This window comes from Myotis daubentonii, chromosome 2 (genome assembly GCF_963259705.1).
Source record: "Myotis daubentonii chromosome 2, mMyoDau2.1, whole genome shotgun sequence".
In the NCBI taxonomy this organism is placed as follows: Eukaryota; Metazoa; Chordata; class Mammalia; order Chiroptera; family Vespertilionidae; genus Myotis; species Myotis daubentonii.
In genome coordinates, this window is record NC_081841.1 from 182,678,612 (window position 1) to 182,702,534 (window position 23,923).

Sequence of the window (23,923 nt, forward strand, 5' to 3'; positions counted from 1 at the left end):
AGGACCCCTCGGGGGATGTTGGAGAGCCTGTTTCTGCCCGATGCCCGCAGGCCAGGCTGAGGGACCCCACCGGTGCACGATCAGGGCCGGGGAGGGATGGCAGGAGGTTGGTTGCCAGGGAGGTACCTCAGGAGGGCTCCAGGGTGTGTCCGGCCTGTCTTGGCCAATCCTGATCAGCCAGACCCCAGCAGCAACCTAACCTACAGGTCAGAGCATCTGCCCCCTGGTGGTCAGTGGGCATCACAGTGACTGGTTGAACTAACAGTCAGATACTTAACATATTAGGCTTTTATTATATAGGATTACATCTATCACATTTTTTTTTGTTCTGCAAACTGGGCAGTCTTATTGAAAAGAAGCACCAATTACATTGACTGCAGGCACATAGGCAATCATATTCTTTCTTCATTATGTTTTGTTGTAAAAATTAATTCTCAGGCTCTGGCCAGTGTGGTTCAGTTGCTTGAGTATTGTCCCATGCATTGAGAGGTTGCTGGTTCAATTCCTGGTCAGGGCATATGCCCAATTTCGGGTTTGGGGTGCATATGGGAGGAATCTGATCAATGTTTTTCTCTCACATCAATGTTTCTCTCTCTCTCTCTCCCTCCCTCTCTCCCTCCCTCCCTCCCTCCCTCCCTCCCTCCCTCCTCCTTCCTAGAGTCTAAAATCAATAAAAACATTAAAAAAAATTAACTGCCAGCATTTACTAACAGCTTTAGTTTGGGACTAGGTAAGGAGTAGTAGAGAAACAATAATGTCACATTGTATTTTTTTGTCTTTAACCCTCACCTGAGGATTTTTTTTAGAGGGGAGGAGGGAGGAGACAGAGAAAGAGAGAGAGAGAGAGAATGTGAGAGAGACATATTGATTGGCACATGCCCAGATCCAAGGTTGGGGTGGGGATGGGGGGATTGAGCCTGCAACCCAGGTACATGCCCATGGAACCCGTGACCCCTTTGGTCCATGGGCAGGTCCTCCAACCACTGAGCAGCCGGCCAAGAACATCACATTGTATTTTAAACAACAGTTTTGAACGGAGATAACCCTTACCAGTCACTTACCAGTTATGTAACTGGAAATTTACTTAATCTCTCTCAGCCACTGCAGCAGTAGTATTTTATATAAATACTGGTATACAGGAAAAGGCTGTAAATCAGATGGACTTAAATTTAAATACCAGCTCTGACACTACTGACTGTGAAACCAGTAGAAGTTTGTTATTTTTTCTGAGCCTTTGTTTTCCTCATCTGTAAATAGGGTTAATATTCTCCAGGGCTTTTGTAAAAATCAAATGAGCTTTAGTATAGAGGCTAGCATGTAGTAGGCACTTGAGAAACAATGTCTCTTCCCTCTTAAATATAGCCATTTTGCTTTTTAAAAGAATCTAAATTAGCTTTTACTTTGTAAACAGTTTCCCATTTTATGAAAATTCATGGAAAGTTTTAAAATTAAGACAAAATAAAATGTACACAAGTACATGGGCAAGACTTGTCAGCGATTAGTATTTTAAGATTCTAATACTCTGGTTAAAATGTATTATTCATTTATTTGTTAAAGCCTTATTTGAGGCTACAACAGTGTTTGCAGAGCAGTTCTGGAGTAATCTTTACCTCTTGGTGATTCACTTTGGGAAATATTGTCAAGTGACTAATCACTGCTGTCCCCTTCCCTTCTCCCTTCCCCCCTCAGACCCCTGCTGTGGTTTGAGAGCCCATGAACCTGCAGTTCCTCCTTACCCCACGTAGGGTGTGCCTACACTGTTACGGTGCAGGGCTGAAGGGATCCAGTGTTTTGGGGCATCTGTCCCTTCTCCATTTAGAGCAGCGGTTCTCAACCTGTGGGCCGCGAGCCCTTCGGGGTCGAACGACCCTTTCACAGGGGTCGCCTAAGACCATCGGAAAACACATATATAATTACATATTGTTTTTGTGATTAATCACTATGCTTTAATTATGTTCAATTTGTAACAATGAAATTGGGGTCACCACAACATGAGGAACTATATTAAAGGGTCGCAGCATTAGGAAGGTTGAGAACCACTGATTTAGAGCCTTTCTCTTATCGATAGACACTCTGTTAACTACTGTTAATTCTACTGTTAAAAACTCCAGGCATCATGGAATCACTACACAATTATTACAATGACTGTTCTTTGCAATAAAATATTGACCCTCCAAATGAACTTAACAAATACCTAAACTGGTTCAGCTGAGGTTATTAGACCAACCTGGGTTTGGCTATGCTACTTTGCTAGCTGTGGAACCTTGAGAAGTTATTTTAACTTCCCTGAGCCTCAGATTTGTCATCCATAAAATATAGTTAACATCTCTATATTGGATTGCTCTGAGGATGCAGTAAATTTAACGTTTATTAAAATACCTGATTGATGTTAGGCCCTCAGTGCATGTTCCCTTTCACTGATTTAGATTCATTTTTCTGAACAAGTGGCAAAAAGACAACTGAAAAGAGAAGGCATCCATAATCTGGATATTCCTCCTCCTGTAGTTTCTATTCTGATTCAATGTTGTTTTCTTTTTTTCAAGATATTTTGTTTCTAAGTGGGAAATTATAAAATAAACCATGTCATTTGTTTCTAACTCAGTGTTTAAATCTCAAAAAAAAAAGTATATATTGCTTCAAAATTTAAAATTTAGTGCAAATGACTGGGCATGGCCCTGCATGGATGTATTTGCTCTTAGTCATATTTATCATTCTTGCATGATGGTGGGCATATGTTACTAATTGCCCCATTTTGTTACTTGGCTTTTTATTAAAACTGCTGACAATGTTTATGTATGGTTATCATATGGAACAAGATCGAGGAAACCAGCTGGAGACTAAATTTAGCACAGTCCACCAGGCCGGTGTGTCTCAGTGGTTGAGCGTTCACCTATGAACCAGGAGGTCCCAGTTCAATTCCCGGTCAGGGTACATGTGGGCTCAATCTTCCCTGTGGGGAGCATGCAGGAAGCAGCCAATCAATGATTCTCATCATCGGTGTTTCTATCTCTCTCTCTTTCTCCCTTCTTCTCTAAAATCAGTCCTATGTAATAAAAGCGTAATATGCAAATTGACTGAACAGCAGAACGACTGGTTTCTGTGACATGCACTGACCACCAGGGGGCAGACGCTCACCGCAGGAGCTGTCCCCTGGTGGTCAGTGTGCTCCCACAGGGGGAGTGCTGCTCAGCCAGAAGCCGGGCTCACAGCTGGCAGTGCAGTGGTGGTGGCGGGAGCCTCTCCTGCCTTCAAGACAGCGCTAAGGAGCAGACAGCTGGGCTCATGGCTGGCGAGTGCAGTGGCAGGAGCCTCTCCCACCTCTGCTGCAGGCGGGTGGTAAGGAGCGAGGAGTCTGAGGGGTCCTGGACTGAGAGGGCACAGGCCGGACTGAAAGGACTGTCCCGTCCTCCCCCCTCCTCCCCTTGCAACCCCCAGTGCATGAATTTCATGTACCGGGCCTTTAGTAAAAATGTATTTTAAATTTAGCACAGTTCTTTGTTGTAAATAACCATAGAAAATCTTGTGAGTGGTTACCAAGTTCACCCAATTGGATCCCTTCCCCCAAAAGAAAATGCATATGTTTAGCTTTAAAAATCTAGTAATGATTACTTAGAAATGGCTTAAATGTATCCCTTTCATCATACAGGTACAGTGGGATTAATAGAAGAGTTGTTGCTTAATGTTTTTGTGATCAAATTTGAAACAGGGTTTCGAAGAATTTATGATTTTCTTTATGGCCAGATACTAAAAACACTGAGGAAATGTGAGAGCAGTGGTGACTAGCAAGTTTGCTGGTCGGGGTGTTGTTTTCCATTAGTTTAACGTATCAAAGATTGAAGAAAGATTTGTTTTGAGTCATTCCATACTAGTGGTTTAGGTGCATTAATGGATTTTAACCAGAAGTTTAATCCAAATCAAGTCTTTTAGAATTAGTCTATTCCATTGAGTTTTAAGTGAGCATATATTCATACCACACTGAACTACATGCACATCAAGAACTTTACTTCAGTGGTGAGGTGCGTCCTTTTTGTTGAGCTTTGAATTGAGCTACAGTAGAAGAAATATACTGATTTACAGGAAGGATGTTCTTGCTAGCATTCTGTATATATTATTTGCTTATTCAAGCATGTAAAACTTCAACAAGAGGAGGTAATTTTGCTTAGATTTCTTGATTTGAATTGTTCTATTTGGCACTGAGTGGAAAAGAAAAAAATGATATTGAAAGCATTATTCTGTTAATGAAGTTGCTTGTCCTCTTTTGTGCCAAATTTGGCAGGTAAAATTACCATTTATTCTACTTGCTAGACCCAGAGAATAGATTGTTGAGGAAAAGTAGCAATTTAAATAATGGCACTAGATAGAAGGTACTACATTATATACATCTTCCATACTTTTAGATATTGACATGCAATTTTTATTTCTCTTTAGTAATGCACTGTTTTTAACCACTATATTACTTCCAGTAGCTTTTATGTACATACAATTTGCTTCATTGTGAAATTCAAAAAAAACACTATGTTACTACTAATTATAATAAGCCAAAATGAAGCATTTTCATCTGAGGATAAATTAGTGATTATATTTTTTCTGGATATTTCATCAGTAGTGCATGTTTTTAATTATGAATAATTTTTTAAACTTTAAAAAGTAAAAATGAAATATATACTTTAATTAATATAAATATACATAGTTAATATCAAATTCTCAGATGTTCATGATTTCTTCCATGTTAAATATACTTTGTTCTTTTACGTGTACTTTAATTTTTGGTTTGCAAATTCTAAGAGAAATTTTAATCAAAAATCTTACTGTCAGTGAGGAAATATCTTTTTTAAAAAAATATATTTTATTGATTTTTTACAGAGAGGAAGAGAGAGGGATAGAGAGTTAGAAACATCAATGAGAGAGAAACATTGATCAGCTGCCTCCTGCATATCCCCCACTGGGGATGTGCCCGCAACCAAGGTACATGCCCTTGACCGGAATCGAACCTGGGACCCTTCAGTCTGCAGGCCGATGCTCTACCCATTGAGCCAAATCGGTTAAGGCAGTGAGGAAATATCTTATTCAAAAAATGAATAGGTGGCTTTTTTAAAAGTTAATTATGTGTTTAAATGAATGCATTAATTTAGCATTTGTGAAACTTTGAAGTAAGTATATAATTCATTAAATTTCTTATATATTATCCCTAGTTATAAAACTTGTTTTTATAAGCTTTAAAAAATATTATGTGCTGCTCTAGTTTACAATAACTCAACCTGCTCTCCTCACCCCCCAAAAAGAAGAAATTATCTATAGAAAATAATTTGCAAAATGTGTGTGTGTTGTTGTTGTTTTTAACAACCAGTTGGTAAATTTGTTGACTTGGAAAATGTTACCACAAAAACAGGGTTTAGTGTGGCTGAAACTTGTAACCATCAGTCGCTTTTTTTCTGCCCACTACACTAACTGGTAGGCAGGTGCAGATGTTAGGAAATCTAACATTGCAATTGACACTAATTGGCATAGTTGTTGGCAGTCTTATCAGAAAGCAAAGGGCTGAATGGTTGAATGGGTTTGAGAACTTGAATGATAATAAGCATTTTTATATGCATCTTGAATTACTTTTGTGACCCAGACTAACAGGAACACTTCATTCTGACCTCATCCTTCAATGAATAGAAATTATGAAAAGCATAATATGCTTTATTCTACCTGATTGTTTTTCAGGTAACCTTTCACAGTTGTCTGCTCCATTGCCCACTTTCCACCTCCCCCAACACCTCCCAGGACTTAAAGAAACCAAAGTATATGTGTAGAATAAAAAGAAGACAACTATTACTGATAATTCAATTATTATTTTTATTGAACTTTGTTACCAAAAGCTTGATCCATGTTGTAGTACTTTAGGCTAAACTGAAGAAAAAGTATTCACTGAATTTGTGGATGAAACAATAAGTCTAGGATTTGCTTCCAAGTAGACTTGGAGCATATGGGTAAATCAGTAGGAATATAGATAAAACAAGATTGGCTTAAGTGGATAAGGTTTGAAAGTGGGGGATGGATATATAGAGGTTTATTAAGCTGTTCTTGCTGTTGCTGTGTTTGAAATTTTCCATTACAGAGGGGTTATTGTTTTGTTTGTTTAATAGGCTTTGTCCTCACCCACTACTGATATAAGAGCTTTTTTTTCATACCTGTCATTTCCTTCTTAGTACCTGCTTTTTTTAAAAAAAAAAAATTAGTTCCTTTTATCAAAAATGACTCATCTAAAGTGAGAGCTACATAAGCTAGTAAACTAATCTTTGTGCTTTGTACAAATGAGCTAATTTCTAATGTGGATTTTAATAGGAGCTTTCTAAAGACACCTTCTTAACTGAAAGAAATGACTCTACGGGTGGGATTTTTAGTCACTAGATGGATCATTGTGCCTGTTTTAACTATATGCACACCACCCCTCACAAAAGTGTTAACAGTTTTAGGTGTTGTGTCATAACTGATCTTAGCTTTTTTGTGCTAGAGGTAATGATGTATTTTTCTTCATTAGAAATACTTTCCATAAAGAAAATGTTTTGGTAAGTTAGGAGAGGGCATGACTGTATTGCTTTGCTTATGTTTGCTCACGTAAGTATTTCTGTGTATTTTTGGTAACATCCCTACCCCCAAATAATGTAGAATTATCTGTGTTAAAAAATGGAGTTGAGTCTTGTTTCATTCAATGAGAGGTTCCTTTTGCAAAGGAGTATCTAGATGCTTGCTAGAGGCTTTTGCTTGAAAGTTAGGGGCTGAAAACAGTTACTGTAACCCATCTGTCTATAGGTTTTTACATAGATGAGTAGTTCATGTAAATTTTGTACTCCACTATTGATTCAAGCCCCTTGATATTTATTACAATCAAGTAATAGTAAGCATTTTACAAGGTGTTTATAAATCCTTGGCTAGTAAGAGGTTGAGAAACCAAGGTAATTTTTCAGACTATTGTTTCTTTTACCATGCTTTTAGTCTGTCCTGAGAATTGATTTGAGTTGATCCTTATTTCAAAGGAGCATTGCTTGACATTTTTTAGATTTTTAAAATAGCTTTCTAAGAAATTCTATATAATAGAAGTCTAATATGCAAAGTATCCATTCATCCGTTCATCCATTCAACCAATCAAAGCGTAATATGCTAATGATGTGCTAAGGCTGCTCAACTGCTCGCTAAGACATGCACTGACCAACAGGGGGCAGACGGTCAACAAATTGCTATGACATGCACTGACCACCAGGGGGCAGATGCTCCAATCTCTAAGTTAGCTTGCTGCTGGGGTCCGGCCGATCAGACCCCACTCCAACTGGTAGGTTAGCTTGCTGATGGGGCCCGGCCAATTAGGACTGAGTAAGATGGGCTGGATATGCTCTGGAGCCCTGGAGCCCTCCCGGCCGGCCAACCTCCCATGTCCCTCCCTGGCCCTGATCGTGCACTGGTGGGGCCCCTCGGCCTGGCCTGTGCCCTTTTGCAATCCGGACCCCTCGGGGGATGTTGGAGAGCCGGTTTCAGCCTGATCCCCTAGGCCAGGCTGAGGGACCCCACTGGTGCATGAATTCATGCACCGGGCCTCTAATCTAAAATAAAAGCCACTTATCTGAATAATGTGCATTAAGATATGACAGTGAGTCATCATACTTTTGTCTGCTTTACATTATATTTAGTTAAAAATACAGCTTTGATAGTTTTCTAGCTATTAAATAAATAAAAGTTAGATTTTTTCTCATTTAATTAGACTTTTTTTCATGCACCTGAGCTTCTTTAAATATATTTTTATTGATTTCAGAGAGGAAAGCAGAGGGAGAGAGATAGAAACATCAATGATGAGAGAGAATCATTGATTGGCTGCCACCTATATGCCCCCATCTGGGGATCAAGCCTGCAACCTGGCATATGCCCTGATCGGGAATTGAGCCTTGACCTCCTGGTTCATAGGTGGATGCTTAACCATGAGCCATGCCAGCCAGGCTGGGCTTTATTTTTTAATATAATAGTTATTTACCAAAGATCCACCAATCTTCAACATCAAAGCACTGTGTTAAGTTCTTCATGAGGGACGTAAAGGAATAGGGCACCAATCTGCCCTTATGAGCTTCTGGTTTAGTTGGGAGGTGTTACGCTGATCAGAATATAAGGCATAATTTAATTAATGCATACATATACAAAATTTTATAGAAAGTCAAAGACAGAAAAGACACTATCCAACATAGCAAAGGACTGGGGGTGGTTTAGGCAGGTATGGAGGACGAAAGGCAGATGAAGCAGAATGTTAAGAGTAAACTTCACAAAGTAAATAGGACCTGTAGGAGGTGGTGAGGAATAGATGGTAATAGTCAGCTAGACTGAGTTGACTATTCCAAGTTTGGAAAATAGTAAGAGTAAAGTTCAGGGAATAGGGCCTATGCATATTTGTTGAATGTAAGAGAAAAAGGGAAGAAAAATTGGAATGATAGGGTGTTAGATAGAGGCCATTAGTGCCAAAGACCTTGAGGGCCACATGAGAAGTTTTATTTATTAAGCAACTAGAAGCCAAGAAAGATTTTGAGCTGAGAAAGCTTGAAAGGCATGATAAAGCCACATTTTTAAGTGATCAGTGAAAGAAAATAGAATTGTAGCTGATTGGCAGTAGGGCTTCAGGAAGGTTTTCCATTTGAATGGGTTGCTAAGTAGGAAAAGAAAGAGAAAAGAGTTTGTATTTGGCTTAGTAGTTGATAACAGAACTTGGGGATATAGATTTCAGCAATAGTGGGAGGAGAAAGGGCCAAGCAAGCAACAGTTAGTGAATGTAGTATATTTTAGAATGAACCAGCTTTGATTAGCTCTACTTGTGGTCTGACTCAGTCTGTAGCCCATCCCTCACTGTGGCCACATTGACCTGATGATTAACTGACAATATGGACTGGAATTCTTCAGTACCAAATATGACTGCCCAAATAGTAGGCCTGACCTGATTATCTATATTCTTTAATTTTTCACTATGAAAAATTTCAAGTATATATCAAATTTAGAGAATAGTACAATGAGTATCATGTGCTGTTTTTGTTTAATATATCCTTGCTTACCTTTTAAAAAATGTGTGGAGTGCTTTAAGGCACATACCACACATCTTATAAATTGGTGCTCTTTTTAAAATTTTTTAAATTGATTTCAGAGAGGAAGGGATAGAGAAAGAAAGATAGAAACATGAATGATGAGAGAGAATCATTGATTGGCTGCCTCCTACACGCCCCACACTGGGGATCCGGCCCATCAACCCAGGTATGTGCCCTGACTGGGAATCGAACCATGACCTCGTGATTCATAGGTCGACACTCAACTACTGAGCCATGCCAGCCAGGCAATTGGTTCTCTTTTAAAACATTTGTTGAGTTGTTGAAGATCTTTCATTGTCCTAAGTCAGTGGTCGGCAAACTGCAGCTCGGCAAGCCGCGGCTCACGAGCCACATGCGGCTCTTTGGCCCCTTCAGCGTGACTCTTCCACAAAATACCATGTCTTCCACAAAATACCGACTTCTGCGCATGGGCCACGAAGTTTCAGTCGCACTGTACATGCGTGCCTGCACCTGGTATTTTGTAGAAGAGCCACACTGAAGGGGCCAAAGAGCTTCATGTGGCTCGTAAGCCGCGGTTTGCCGACCACGGTCCTAAGTTCTCCGCCCTGTGTCACCGTACATCTGGTATACTGTTCCTTTTTTCTCTAAAGAGAAACCTTTATTTTATTTTTTTTATTTCACATAGTGTCAAATCAGTTGACCTTTTTTAGGTAAAACACTATCATATTCTTTTTCTAATATATATTCTTTGAAGTATTGTGGAATAATTAGGGAAGATGATCTATTGGACAAACTCTATATTGGACAAACTGAAAAAGAAAGAAGCAGCAAACTTGTTAGGTTGTATAATGGAAGATGGTTTCTCAGTGTCAAAAAAAAAGAGATAAAAATATAGAATGGGGAAAGGCTAAACAGTACTTTGTGGTGTTGGATTGAAATTGGAGGGATTAGTGTGAACTCATGTTTTTATAGGTAGATATAGAAACAGATTTAGATGTGTTAGTGCTGAAGTTACAGTGGGCAAATTGGCAGAAATCGTCTTAGCCATGATAAAGCCACTTCACTGGGAACATCATGTGCCACCTGGTATGATGCTTAAACAGCACAGAATCACTGCTTTGGTATTCCTGGTAAAAATGCATAATCATGAGGAAGCATTCTCCCAAAAGGAGGGACTCTCTATGAGATAATGGTGTATACTCATTAAAAATGTCAAGGTCTTGAAAGACAAGGCCAAATTAAGGCACTGTTGCAGAGGGACAGAAACCGGAGATGCAACAACTAAATGCTGGAGTAAAAATTAGACCCTGGACGTGCCTTAAAGGGCGTTATTGGGGCAATTGGCGATATTTGAATAGGGCTTGTGGATTCGATGATAATATTGAATCGATATTAACTTCCTAATTTGCTGGTGTACAGTACAGAGTGTCCTTGTACTCGGGCATACATGCTGAAGTATTAAGGAGCATTGAGACATCATAACACTTATTCTTTACTGGCCAAAATTGCTAACAACTTGCAAATCTGAGCTTGATTTACTATTGCTGCAATTTTTATGTATATTTGAAGTTATTTCACAGAAAAGGAACAAAATAAAAATACTTTCCATGACCATTCATTCAAATAATAGAAACTAATTGCACCATTTTTCTATTTTCTGTTAGGAGCAGTGAAAAAATACTGGTAACTCAATTAACCTTACTTATTATTAGTAGTAAGATTATGCTCCTAGTTTGTAGAGCTAATAAGCTGTCCCATTGATTCTTTCCAAGTACATTATTTATTATGATCAACTTAATGGGTAATTAGATTTTACCAGGGTCTTCCTTCAGATATGATTGATACTTACAATAGGATGTTTGCTAGTTTATTCACTGGATGGATTTGATGAGTAGTTTTGGGCATCAATTCTCATATCTCACCTTTATCTATCAAAGAAACTGGGCTAAACCATAATAGCAAAACAAAACAAACAAACAAAAAAACCCACCAAAACCATGAAACTTTTATTGTTCATGCTTAAAAACATTCTGTTATTGGATTTATAATTCATGAGAGGATTTAAGGGGAGTAAATTTGCCACCACAAGTTTAAAATATAATTATAAAATTATCAAATATGTTATTGGTATTGCAATGTAGAAAGAAAGATAATACATATCTTAGTATGTGCATTGGAAATAATGCCAATGGTGGCCACAGAGACTGAGGAAAGAGTTCAGACCTGCTAGGTAATCCTTGGGTGGCAGGAGAAATGGGCTTTTGGGGCAAATTTTCTGTGTCTAAGGATAGTACTAGAATGTTAAACAGTCATAAAGGAGGTGGGATTAGGAAATACCATGTTACAATTGCAGGATATGGGAATTTAGGAAGAGGGAGGACTTGGACATTATTGTAAATGACCTATAGCCTGATCATGTGTGGGTTCTGTGGTGGTGAGCCCCCAGCTTAGGTAAAATGGGATTTTAATGGGGGACATATGTGGTAGCCAAATATATATGAAAAGCCAAAAGAGGTGCTAATACTAATCAGATGGAATTAAAAGGATAAACAATGGAGGAAGTTTTAATGGAGCACAAGAAAATGGAAGAGCAAACACAAGTAGGTATGTTTGAAAAAGGAGAAAAGTAGATAGAGAATAGTCGTTACTGTGGGAGGAGTGCATAATATCACTAAATTGAACTACCAACAATAAGCATTTATTGAGGACTTATTATGTGCCAGGTAATAGTCTAAGTTTTTAATTTATTCCTCACTACTATTCTGTGAGCGTATATTTTATGTATGAGGAATCTGAGACATGAATGGTTAGCTAATTTGTGGAGCTGAGGTTCAAATACAATCATTCTATTGATGACAATACTACATAGAATGCACAGGATTACACCAGGATTTGCCTGGTTTGGTAGACATAAAGCCAGCTTAAGTTGCTCCTTATGCTAAACTCATCTATCTTGAGTTATTCATTAAACTGATATAATTTACAGTATTATCTGCAGAGAATGACCTTATCACACCAGTCCAAAAGAAACTACTACTATAATTAAACTGTTGGCAACATAATGTAAGATTTAAGTAAAACCGCATACAACTGAAATTAATGTTGTTTCTGATCAATTAATGAGGTGATAATTAAACAGAAACTAGTTAGCCTGGCTGATTGTAGATTAGTACCTAAAATTTGTTCTTGCAATTCACATCCTTTGAGATAAATTTAATTACATTTATAGCACGTGCATATTTAATATAATCTTTTGTGACAGATTAACAGGTCATCATTATTATGTATAATTTTTCTTGATGTTTTTGTTATTATTATATATTTGGGAGAAAAATAAAAGATTTGGTTTCCAAGGAGATAGTGATAAAGAAGAAACTTAGGAAAAATGGTTGTCTCTTTGTTTTCAGAGAACAAGCATCTCATTTCCCTCTGAAAGGGTATTAGAGGTACATAACTATATTTTGGAATTATAAATTATTTTAGCAAATAGAAGAGCAGGATGAAGAATACCTGTACTTTTTATGTTATATTAAGATATAAGACAGTTCTAGTTCATATTAAAATGTTAAGAATCATTAATTATCATCACAGAATAAAAAAATGTTTGTGTTAATTTTGTAGTGTTTTACCTGAGAAGCAAATGCTGGAGCAAGTAACTTAGCAAAGTCTTTAAATCTAAACAATAAGAAAATTATAAGCTTCTTATTCTCAACCTCTTATAGAATTAAAAATATATGTATTTGTGTTTCACATATCTAGCAGCAGTTTATGTAGCAGTCAGTGAACTATAATAATGTTAAACAGTGGCAATATCCCAGTTTAATTAACTGCATTTTGTTATTGGGTAATGTGGATATACCTCATATATTTGATATACTATTTAATAATCATTTTTTGTTGTCAGTAGTTAAGAGATAAGATCCAAAAAGAAACAATAAACATCTTTATCTCTAGGAAAATATTTTCTTTCAAGGTATAAATATGCAATGTGTCTACTGTATACTAGTACAAGTACTATGTCTTATTATTTAGATTACGTTTGTTACTTCTGCTTTTGAAACCTGGACTTAGGGGAAATGCTCTGAGGAGAATTGCAAGATAATTGCTTCTATAACTTACATCATTTGCATGGTTCTTTCATTTTCTTATGTCTGAAATAGGAGGAGGAGAGGTTTGGGTCAGAGTATATTATTTCTAGGATCCTTTCCAGCCTAATAGTCAAATGAGAAAATTGCAGATTTTTTCCACTTTTTGTGCTGAGTGATGAAAGCCTATTAAAGGAGCAGGAACTAGTTATTCCCTTCTGAGAATTAGTTATAGTTTAATTAACAAACCTGTTTTCCCTTCACATTGTTTTCAGAAATAGAAGCAAGATATATGATCAAAGTCTTTTTCAAATAGTGAATACCTTGATTTTTATCTTAGATTTAATTCTGCACAATGCTAATCTTCTTAACATTTGATGACAAAAAAATTTAAATTTTGAGTACGACAAAAAAGACAACTTCTATGGTGAATCAGAAACACCTCTTGCTGCCTGAATCTTCCCAAATTGATATTATTTTTGGAAATGCTTTTTTGGCAAATATTTTGTTTTCTAAGTTTTATATTCCTAATCTTGAAAAAAAAAAACACAACGTTTAGCAGGTGCCTATTGCAATAGAAGCTGTAATATTTTAATGGTCATGAGGTATTGCTGAGGAAGTGCTTTTTTTTGTTTTTAATGGTGAAGGATGTAAGTAATCTCTCTCAAATGTCAAGTTAATTTAGGGTGTGCACTTTCTCTTTCCCTTATGATGACGTAGATAGGAAAATTGAATGTTCCAAACAACTCATGGAAAATGTTCCACATCAACATTATTTGTACCACAATGCAGTTAAATGCTTTTAATGGAATGCAAAGTTATAGGTAGATTATTAAATGTGAGAAAATGATTTTTAAATGAGGAAGAAATCATATCTTTGAAGTGTCATTTTAAGCATCATAAATAATAGTATTATGAATAATTTTCAATAAAACCCATCTCTTTGATTAAGCTGGGGGAAAATTGTTAGAAAATAGAGCATGTTGAGATGAATTTCATGAATTCTACCTATTACTGCCTTGTTCTAATTAATTCAAACATATAATAGCAATACTTTAAATAAAATACAATCTTTAAATGATTACAGGATGTTGAGACACATGATGTCCTGATACTAAAGGTTGCAGTATACACATCTTTGAAGTTTACATTTTTTAAAAGCAGGCAGGACCTCCATTGGTCATACTCATATTTTCTTTTTTTCCCTTTATCCCTGAGTTTATAAATGATAAGCATTGTGGTTACAGAAGTTTACTCTGCCTGTAGTGAGGAAAACCCTTTGGAGACATGGAAGACTATATGTGGGAAGACTAGTCTGTTGTAGTAGTCCAGGTGAGTTGATGGCAGGTTTGGGCTAAGGTGGTAGTGGTGATGATGGAGAGAGAAAGTTGGGCTTTTGAAAGCCTTTCCGGTCATCCATGACTCCTAAATCGATTTCCTATGATTTGATATAATTTCTTTATTTCCTCTCAACCCTTTCCACTGTGCCCTCTGTATCTCTCTTGCTTTGTCATCAACAGACTAGAAGGGAGATGGGATCGTTTTTCTCCTAGTGTCATTCTAGACCACTTCCTCTTGTAAAACCCTTGTACTTTGAAGTTCACACCATTGGTCTACATCACTACCTCCCTTTCCTCTTGGCAATCTTTAGGGTCCCTCTCCTGCCTCTGAAGACTAGTTCATGGTTTGTCTCTGGCTCCATGAAAAAGTCCTTATATTTTCTCTCCATCCACAGACCCCCACTCCTGTTTTCCTCCTTTATCCATCTTAGGTCCCCTGCATTCACTTACAAATAATCTTATCTTTCTCAACCCCTTTCATTCTTCCATCAAACCCGAAGTCAGATGAACTCAGCCTCCCCATCTCTTTATGGCTACATCACACAAAGTAGCTGAGCATTTGTGGAGAAGTCACATACCAGGGGTGGGTTTATATCATCACATGGGCCTGATGTCCCACTGCCGCTGAGACTCAGCATTGTGTAGCAGTTTGGATGTTTTCTGATAAGCTCACTCTTCTCTGTTTTCGTTGGTGACTATTTCATATCTTAACTGCTGTATTCCCACTTCCCACTTTACTTCCTTAGGTTATGTTACTCCTGAATGTCCCACTTCTCTCCAGTAGTCTAGGCCTGGTCACCATAATTTTTATTTTATCTAACTCCTTTTCTAAACTGTAGCTAGAGTTATCATTTAAAAATAGAAAGCTGATTTTGTCACCTCTAATTCGTACTCACTCTACATCTTAGCGTAAAGCTCACTGCCTCAGAGGTTTTCCTTCCTGCTGAGAAGTAAAGAATAATGAGAGTTAAGAGGAGAATATAAAAATTCCTGAAATAGACTTGTGACCTCTTAGAATATACTTTTAGCATCTAGATTGTAGAAGGTTATAGAAGGGGAAAGATATGTGGTAAGAACATAGGTACAGCGCATTTGTTCTAGAACCTGTCAGAGAAAAGGAGAGAAATGGTTTGGTAGTTTCAGAGCATAGTGGTTCAAGTGCACATGCAGTGAAAATACGAGGTTCTGTCCATGCTTGAAAACAGAGGGGAAGTAGTCAGTGTGAGAGAGAAGTCAAGGGAGGAGGATGGTCCATGCAAGAAAATAAGAGGACTGATGGCTTCAATTTCAGGAAAGAGGAGGTCATTTGCCAACAGTGAGGGTCAGTGGTAGGTGACAAATCACGTAAACTTGGTGTACTTTGAATCCTAGGTCAATTTAAATTAAAGAAATAAAATCGTTATGTTATTTTCTAAACAGAGATGTTGTATCTTTTTATTGTTTTTAAAAGATAGAGTTTAAAATAACCTAAAATATTCTAGTGTTTTCATAGTGCTGGAACATTTCTACAATATTATCTGCCTTGAAAGGTGTGAAATTTTATTTGAGCCCAGAGTAATTTGTCATTTGTTGCTTCACTCTTGGTCTATTTTTCTCTTTATTCTCACATTGAATTTTATTTATTTTGTTAGCTTTTATTGTTAAAGGAAAGATCTTGAAAACTTTCAACCCTGAACGGGTGTTTGAGCAAAACAAAATATCCCTTTCTAATATTGGAATATGACATATTCAAAATTAACTGTCTACATATAGCTTAAATAAAAGGGCTTTGTAACCATAAAAACCATAGAATTTTAGATATAGAAGAGGTTTTCATTCAGCATTGCTGGTTCAGGTTCCCCATTTTCAGATGAAAAAGAGGGTTGAGAAAGAGAGATGATCTGAAATAAATTGTAAAAATGGGTGCCATAGGTGAAATCAGTAAATCAGTGACCAGACAAATTGAAATGAGTATTGTATTGTTCTATTAGCCAAAAGGAATTTTGAAAGAATAGCAACTGTTTATTGTGTGCCTATTACTGAAAGGTCTAAAGTAGGTATTGGTTGTATGCTACCATGAGAAAAGAAATTAGCACTTATGCTTATCCTCACTTAAAAATTTTTATTGTATGTATGTATATATGTGCGTATTTATTTTAATCCTCACTCAAGGATACTTTTTTCCATTGATTTCTAGAGAAAGTGAAAGGCAGGGAGGAGGGACACACACACAACACACAGACACAGACACACACACACACACACGCGCGCACATCAGTTGGTTGCCTCCCACATGTGTCCCTAAAGGGAACACATATATATGCCTGAAGCCAAAATATATGACCTTGACCAGGAATCGAACTCTCAACCTTTGATCTGCAGGCTGATCCTCTAACCACTGAGACAAACTGGCCAGGGCTAAAATTTTTAAATATATAATATGGTATGTGGGTAGGGCAAAATTTAAAAAATATAAATGGGTTTGCATTGAAAAGCAAGTCTCCCTTTCATCACTTTCCCTCAGTCCCTCTGCTCCTCTTATACGTTATTTCAGATAGTTGGTGCCTTTTAAAACACCAACTTTTAAAAACATGCAGGTTTTTTGTTTTTTGTTTTTGTTTTCTTCCTTAAGTGATAGCATACTGTAAACACTATCCTTTTGAATAGTTTCATGTTAGTATGTATAGAGATGCCTCATTTTTAAAGAAGGGGCACGAGATACGTTTATATTCTGTGTACTTTAAAGACATGTTGACTGGGTATAAAATTGAGAGGCAACATTCTTTATTTTTAGTTTTGAGACCACATGGCTTTGTGGTCTTCTGTGATCATGTTGCTCTTGAGAAATTAGGTTGACCTGAGGTTTGTTTCTTGCTTGTGCATGAATTTTTATCTTTGCTTAAACACCCACATAATTTTTCTTTATTCTTAAAGTTCCATAAACATCATTCTACACCTTCTAACTTTTATTTATTTTGAAAAGTTTTGCCTTTCATAGCTTTGAACTTATATCCATTTTTTAAAGGCTTTTTGAATAAGACTTTTGCATTTTCTTTGGATCCCATTTCTCCCTTCTTCATATCTGTTGTCTTCTCTATAAATTTCTGTTATATTGTTGGTCTTTTCTGTTTTGTTTTATATGATTTCTCCATGTGCTTGTCTTTTTAGTAACATTCTATTTTTGGTTGTTTCTTAACATGACTTTTATCTTTATAATGTTTTTTTTTCTTCTTTTTTTTTTTTCTGGGTTCTACCAGCTTGATTTTCATTTCCTTCTGTTGTTGTATAATCTCTTCTTTGAACCTTTGTTTTTCTTCTTTGAGCTCACTTTTTAAAAGAGGGGTCACATTTCCTATGGTTGTCTTTGAGACTTTGTAGAATTATTTATCTGAACACTTCCTGTGTTACTTTGAGTAGTTTTTGTGTTATATGCTCTTAGTTTACCATTTTCTCTTTATAAGAATATTTTTTTGCAATTAGTGTGCAAAGATCCAATATTGGTTATCCTGATTATTATTTATGTTGCATTAGGGCAGATGGTTGGGTGTAAGCATGGGTAACCTGTAGCTTTTCCTTGTTAAGCTTGTTACCTGAGTGCCCTCTCACTAAGTCCGTTATTTTCTTTGTCCTAGGTTTCATTTCCCATTTGCTTTTGGCATTGAAAAGATAGAGTGGCATGTTCTGTGTCAGAATAAGGAAATGCTACTTTACTTCTACTGCTTCAGTCACTTTTGGGTCAAAAATTAGGTGTGAACAATTATATGAGGCATAGTAACAAGAATTCTTCAGTTCATTTTGCTCCTACCTTTCTATGGTATTAAAATGTGGCTCAAAGAAACATTTCCTACCTCTAATATGGCTTTTACTTACATCTAGATTTCACATATTGAATGATAGATTCAATAGAATAATTGCATCTGCTGTTTAAAATTATGTTTTTTTGAGAAATCTGTTTACTGCTTGAGGCCTGAGAAGGCATATGATGGCTTCCAGCATATTCTCTTTCCTCATTAAAATTTGCATATATATTTCATAGTTTATGATTTGGAACGATAATAGCTTCCTTTCTTCAATTATATAGTGAAGTTGCAAAATTATACTCATTACTTACCGAGTGTACAAGGAACTGTTTATTTCCTATCACATGTCATCTTCTCATAAGCCCTCTACCTGTAGTAGGGGGCAGGGGGTAAAACTTGGCAATAAACAGGATCTTGGACTCTTGGTTTAAACAGTCTCAGGTGCCACAGTGCTTCAGGCCTCTTCCCCTTCCTCCAGCTTCCACTAAGCTGTGGCCTCTGGGTGCATGTAAAAGGGGCCTTTGGGGTGGTGGTCAGACTCCCCTCATAACTATGGAGGTAAAGACAGCTTACCCACACTGTCCTTACAAGGAGAACCTGGACTGGTGACTGCTGAGTCATGATTCATCCTCTTTGTCATTGAAGAGGCTTCTGCTACCCATAGTCCTGCTCACAGTCATGGAGTCCCCTGTGTAATACACGGTCTTTGTCCTGACTTGGACCTTCTCTAGTCATCCTACTAGGACAGGTAGGATGGGTTCCCACCATGATATCCAGCCTCGCCCTCCCTCCATGGTGCACTCTTGCTATGACACCAGATGCCACATTAGGAATGCCATGAAACCTAGTGATGGGCCTTACTAGAGGCCCAGAGCCTTTCCTGCATTGTTCTCCAGAAGAAGTCCTCCAGCCTACATGTTTTTAGCGTATGTACTTGTTACCTATCAGGATATCTTCACCCACCTCTCTATACTGCCCTGTCTGTTCCCAAGGTCCATGCAGAAGAGGAAAAAGGAAGGATTTTGAACTCCGATATCTTCCTCTTTCCTGCTGTCTTTCCTTCATGTAATACATGGGCACCTGAAAAGGGCCTCTTTTAATTTTCACATTTCTGTCTGGAAGGAACTTTCCTTGTGTCCTACTTGCGCAGTTAACATTTACATCTACCCATTCAATAGCAGAGGATGCAGGGAGAGAACTCAGTTTTTCAGGAAGGGAAGATATATCAAATGTAGTTCAAAGTACTATTTTCAATTTTTAAAGAGGTAGATTTTTCCTCCCTGTTTTTCCATTTTTAGTCATATTTGATGTATGATTTATATAAAATTTACTCTTTTTAATTGATGGTTTGATTGAGTTTTGACAAAAATATATCGCTGTGTGATCACCACCAAAATCAAGATTTGAACACTTCCATCACCCCACAGTCTTCCCTCATAGCCCTTTTTAGTCAAAGTTATTCTCCTACCCTTAACTCCTAGAAACCACTAATCTGTCACTTAGTGTCACATTAAAGGAATCATACAGCATATACTCCTTTTGTGTCAGGATATACTCTTTTGTGTCAGCTTTCTTTCACTTAGTGGAATGCCTTTGAGATGATTATTGCTAATTACTTTTTCATTGTATGGATATACTTTATTTGGTTACCCATTAATCAGTTTATTGGGCTTTTTTTTTTTTCCAGTTTGTGGCTGATGTAACATTCTGATATACATTCTGCTATCATAAATGAACCTCGATGCATTCACGAGTAGTTCTTTGTATGTACATATCTTTTCACTTTTCTGGAGTTTTCTGAAGTGGGTCTACTATTTTTCATTCTTCCAACAATAAATGAAAATTCTAATTGTCCCACATCTTTATCAGCTCTTAGTATTTTATCACTCTTTTTCTTTTAGCCATTCTGATGGCTATGTAGTGCAATTTCATTACAGTTTTAATTTGCCTTTTCTTAATGATCAATCAGTGATGTGCTTGTCATTTATTTTTCTCCTTTGATGAAGTCTCTGACCAAATTTTTTGCCCATTAACAAAACTGTAGTTGTTTTTCTTATTGAGTTATAAGTGAGAGCTACTTGTGTATTTTGGATATAAGTCCTTTATCAGAAATGTATTCTGTAGATATTTTCTCCCAATTTGTGGCTTGGTTTTCCTTTTCTTATGTGTTTTTCAAACAGAAATTTATAATTTTGATAAAGTCCAATTCACCTACTTTTTCTTGTTAGATTTTTATTTTTTGTGTCCTAAGAAATCTTTGCCTGGTGCTAGGTCATTCATAAAGATTTTCTCTCATGTTTTCTTTCCGAAGTTTTAGGTTTTATATTTAATTTTAATAGTTTTGAATTTTTTTGATGGTGTGGGGTTTATTTTTTTGACTATAGATGTTCAATTTGTTGACAAACTATATTTCCACATTTTCTAACTTGGCACTTTTTGGGAAAATCAACTAGCCATTTATGTATGGGTTTCTGAACTCTGTTTTGTTCTATTAATAAATATGTCTATTCTTATACCAGTGTCTTGATTACTGTACCTTTGCTTGTTTTTCAAAATTCTTCAATATTCTATATATCAATTAGAATCAATTTATCAATATCTACTGAAAAAACAAAGCCTGCTAGATTTTAAAAATTGGGATTACACTGAATATAGATCAGTTTAGGAGATAACATTTAATAATACTAAAACTCTTCTAATTTATGAACATCTTATATGCATATATATCCATTTTTAGGTTGTTTTTATCACAAAAGTTCTGCTTTTAATTTTTGAAAGAATAGCATTCCCTCCTCTATTTTTTTGTTACTTACTTCTTAAATAGCTTTATTAAAATATAATTCACATGCCTTACCATATGTCCATTAAATTGTACAATTCATTGGCTTGTAGTATATTCAGAGTTGTGTAACCCTCACCACAGTCCATTTTAGAACATTTTTATAATGCCCAATAAGGCCCATTACCCATAGTTGCCACCCTCAACCTCCCATCCATTTTCACCACTCTCACCCACCCTTGCTCAAGGCAACCATTAATTTACTTTCTATAGATTTTCTCTTCTGGACATTTCATATAAATGGAACTATATAACTGTGGTCCTCTGTGACTGGCTTCTTTCAGTATCATGTTTTCAGGTTCGTTCATGTTGTAGCATGTATCAATATTTCATTTCATTTTATTGCCAAATAATATTCTCTTGTATGAATATAGCACATTTTGTTTGAACATTCATAAAAATGTTTTATTTCAGGTTGTATTAAATTTGTTTTTCCTCTAATATGATTTCAGTAGATTAGTGGTTTTTTTCCCCTCCGCTTCATATGCCCTAAAGATGGCAATTGCAGTTTCATTCTATTAACCCTTTGGATTTGAAATTAGTGTCAAATACAAATTTTTAATAATTATTCAAAATTCTTTTTTATGCATCTAGCTTCTTTTTTTGACAAATAAAACTTTGTAATTGATTATTGAGCTTTTTTTTTAACCTTTTACATTTAGAAGCCATTTCAGAGCAAATATTTTCAGTTTTATAAGGTATTTTTAGCACTTACTGTTTCTAACCTGTCTGTTGAGAGTTTCTTTTGGAAATCTTTCATTATAAGGAAATATTTAATTTGGGGAGAGGGGCTAAATAGGATCATTTAAAATGTATTAGTGCTGCTTTAATCAAAGCTACAAGTCTTTCTACTTCTCAGATCTTTATCATGTGATTTAATAATAATAATGTATGAGATAGTATGATTATCTGACCTTATTTTTGAAACTTGCTTAAGGGTAGGGTAGTAAAACCATTAGAGACAGGGGAAGGGAGAAAATATTTAGGAACTACCATGACCGGTATATTGGTAGAGACTTTCATATGTTAACTTACTTAATTTTTATAGTTGGACAGATATTTTTACTATATTATAGTTTGGAAACTAAAGCTTAGGCTGGTTATACTCCAGCTTTAGTAAACAACTCTAACTTAGTAAAACATCTATCAAGTGAGACTCAAGTGTACAGCATAGTGATTAGACACTCACATACTTTACAAAGTGGTCCCCCCCATATTTCAAGTACCCACCTAGCACCATACATAGTTATTAATACAAAATAATATTGAATATGAACTGTAATTCAAGAGTAAAATTAAAAAATATCAAGTGAGACTCAGGCCAGTCTAATTCCAAAGCCATTGTTTTCTTTGTGTATTTTTTGTTTGTTTGTTTCTCCTCCCCACCCCCAGTTACTAAATGATACTGTATATACAGGGAGACCACTAAATCTGAAAACACAAGTGAGTAGATAACACAGGAGTGGGCAAAAGTAGGTTTACAGTTGTGAGTACATGAAAGTTTATTCTTGTATTATTATTTATTAACTACTAGAGGCCCGGTGCACGAAACTCCCTAGGCCTTGCCAGCAATCAGGGCCTATCAGGGCCATCTCGCCCAGTCCCAATCGGGGCTGGGCCAGTTGGGGCCTGCCAGCTGCCAGCCAGGGCCTGCCGGATGGGGCAGGAGGGACGGGGAGAGGGACTGCGGGAGGTTTGCTGGCTGGGGGGAGGAACTGGGGGAGGTTGGCTGGCCGTGGGAGGTTGGCTATGGGAGCGCACTGAGCATCTGCCCCCTGGTGGTCAGTTCTCATCATAGCAACTGGTTGACCAGTCGTTCTGGTCATTCAGTTGTAATGGTCGCTTAGGCTTTTATATAGATTGTGTTTTTTTCCATATGAACAACTGTAAACCTATTTTTGCCCACCCCATATATGTCCTATTGATATTTCATTACACAGCCAGTAGCATATCTTTGATCTATACTTTATGACCACATTACAGAGAAAATATACATAAATAAGTACTTATTCAAACAAATACAGTATAAAGTCTGTATTTTCTTTAATCAGTGTCTTTCAAGAGAATTAAGTGAGTGTGGGAATTTTTAGGGATCATATATCTTGGCTCTGCTAAAGGTTTATTTTCAGACTTCAACAAACTTAAATATCTCTTTGTTAGGTAGTTTACTGTAGACTTAAAATAATAGTGTTATGTTTATTAAAAATCTCATTTTTAGCTCATTAAAGAGTTAGGGAATGAATGAGTAAAAAGAAAGAAATAACTAATAGTACTTTTATTTTTAAATTAGCTTTTATTTATTTTTTCAGTTGCTTTTATGTTATTTATTTGAAAGTTAAAATTTTTCTCTTAAAAATATCTGTTTTAAAAAAGTCATAGGTTTTTTTGTATCTTCATGACTGATAACTTGGCGATCAGCAAAAATATGACAGAACTTGCAAAGTTCAAATGGACTTTTAATTCTCAGTACCAAATAATTTTACCTAATTAAAGCTTCTGTTTAATTAAGATAACAATACATAGTCCTTCATTAAAACTAGCACAGAAAAGTTTTTTCTTGGTCCTTAGAGAGGATATTATATTCAGGCCCTGTTGTGTGGGTTGCAAAATGTCACTGGAATTTATATGCATTACTTGTCTAATTGCAGTAAATGTAGCATGTCCGGATAGGTTTAGAGTTAGAAGGCTGTTTGTTACTTACTGGAAATTACTTGAAACCTCAGTACCCACAGGCAGCTGTGCTCAGGCCCTTCACCTCTCCCCAGAGATGGCTGAGAAGACGCTGTTGGACCCTGTCTTTCATGGTGGGAGCAGTAAACAT

The 23,923-nt window shown here is 36.6% G+C and overlaps 1 protein-coding gene across 3 annotated transcripts in view; it reads left to right on the forward strand.

The window, feature by feature from the left end:
• Positions 1-23,923, forward strand: part of PCCA (propionyl-CoA carboxylase subunit alpha) — a 382,460-nt gene that overhangs the window by 281,330 nt on the left and 77,207 nt on the right. The window lies entirely within an intron of this gene.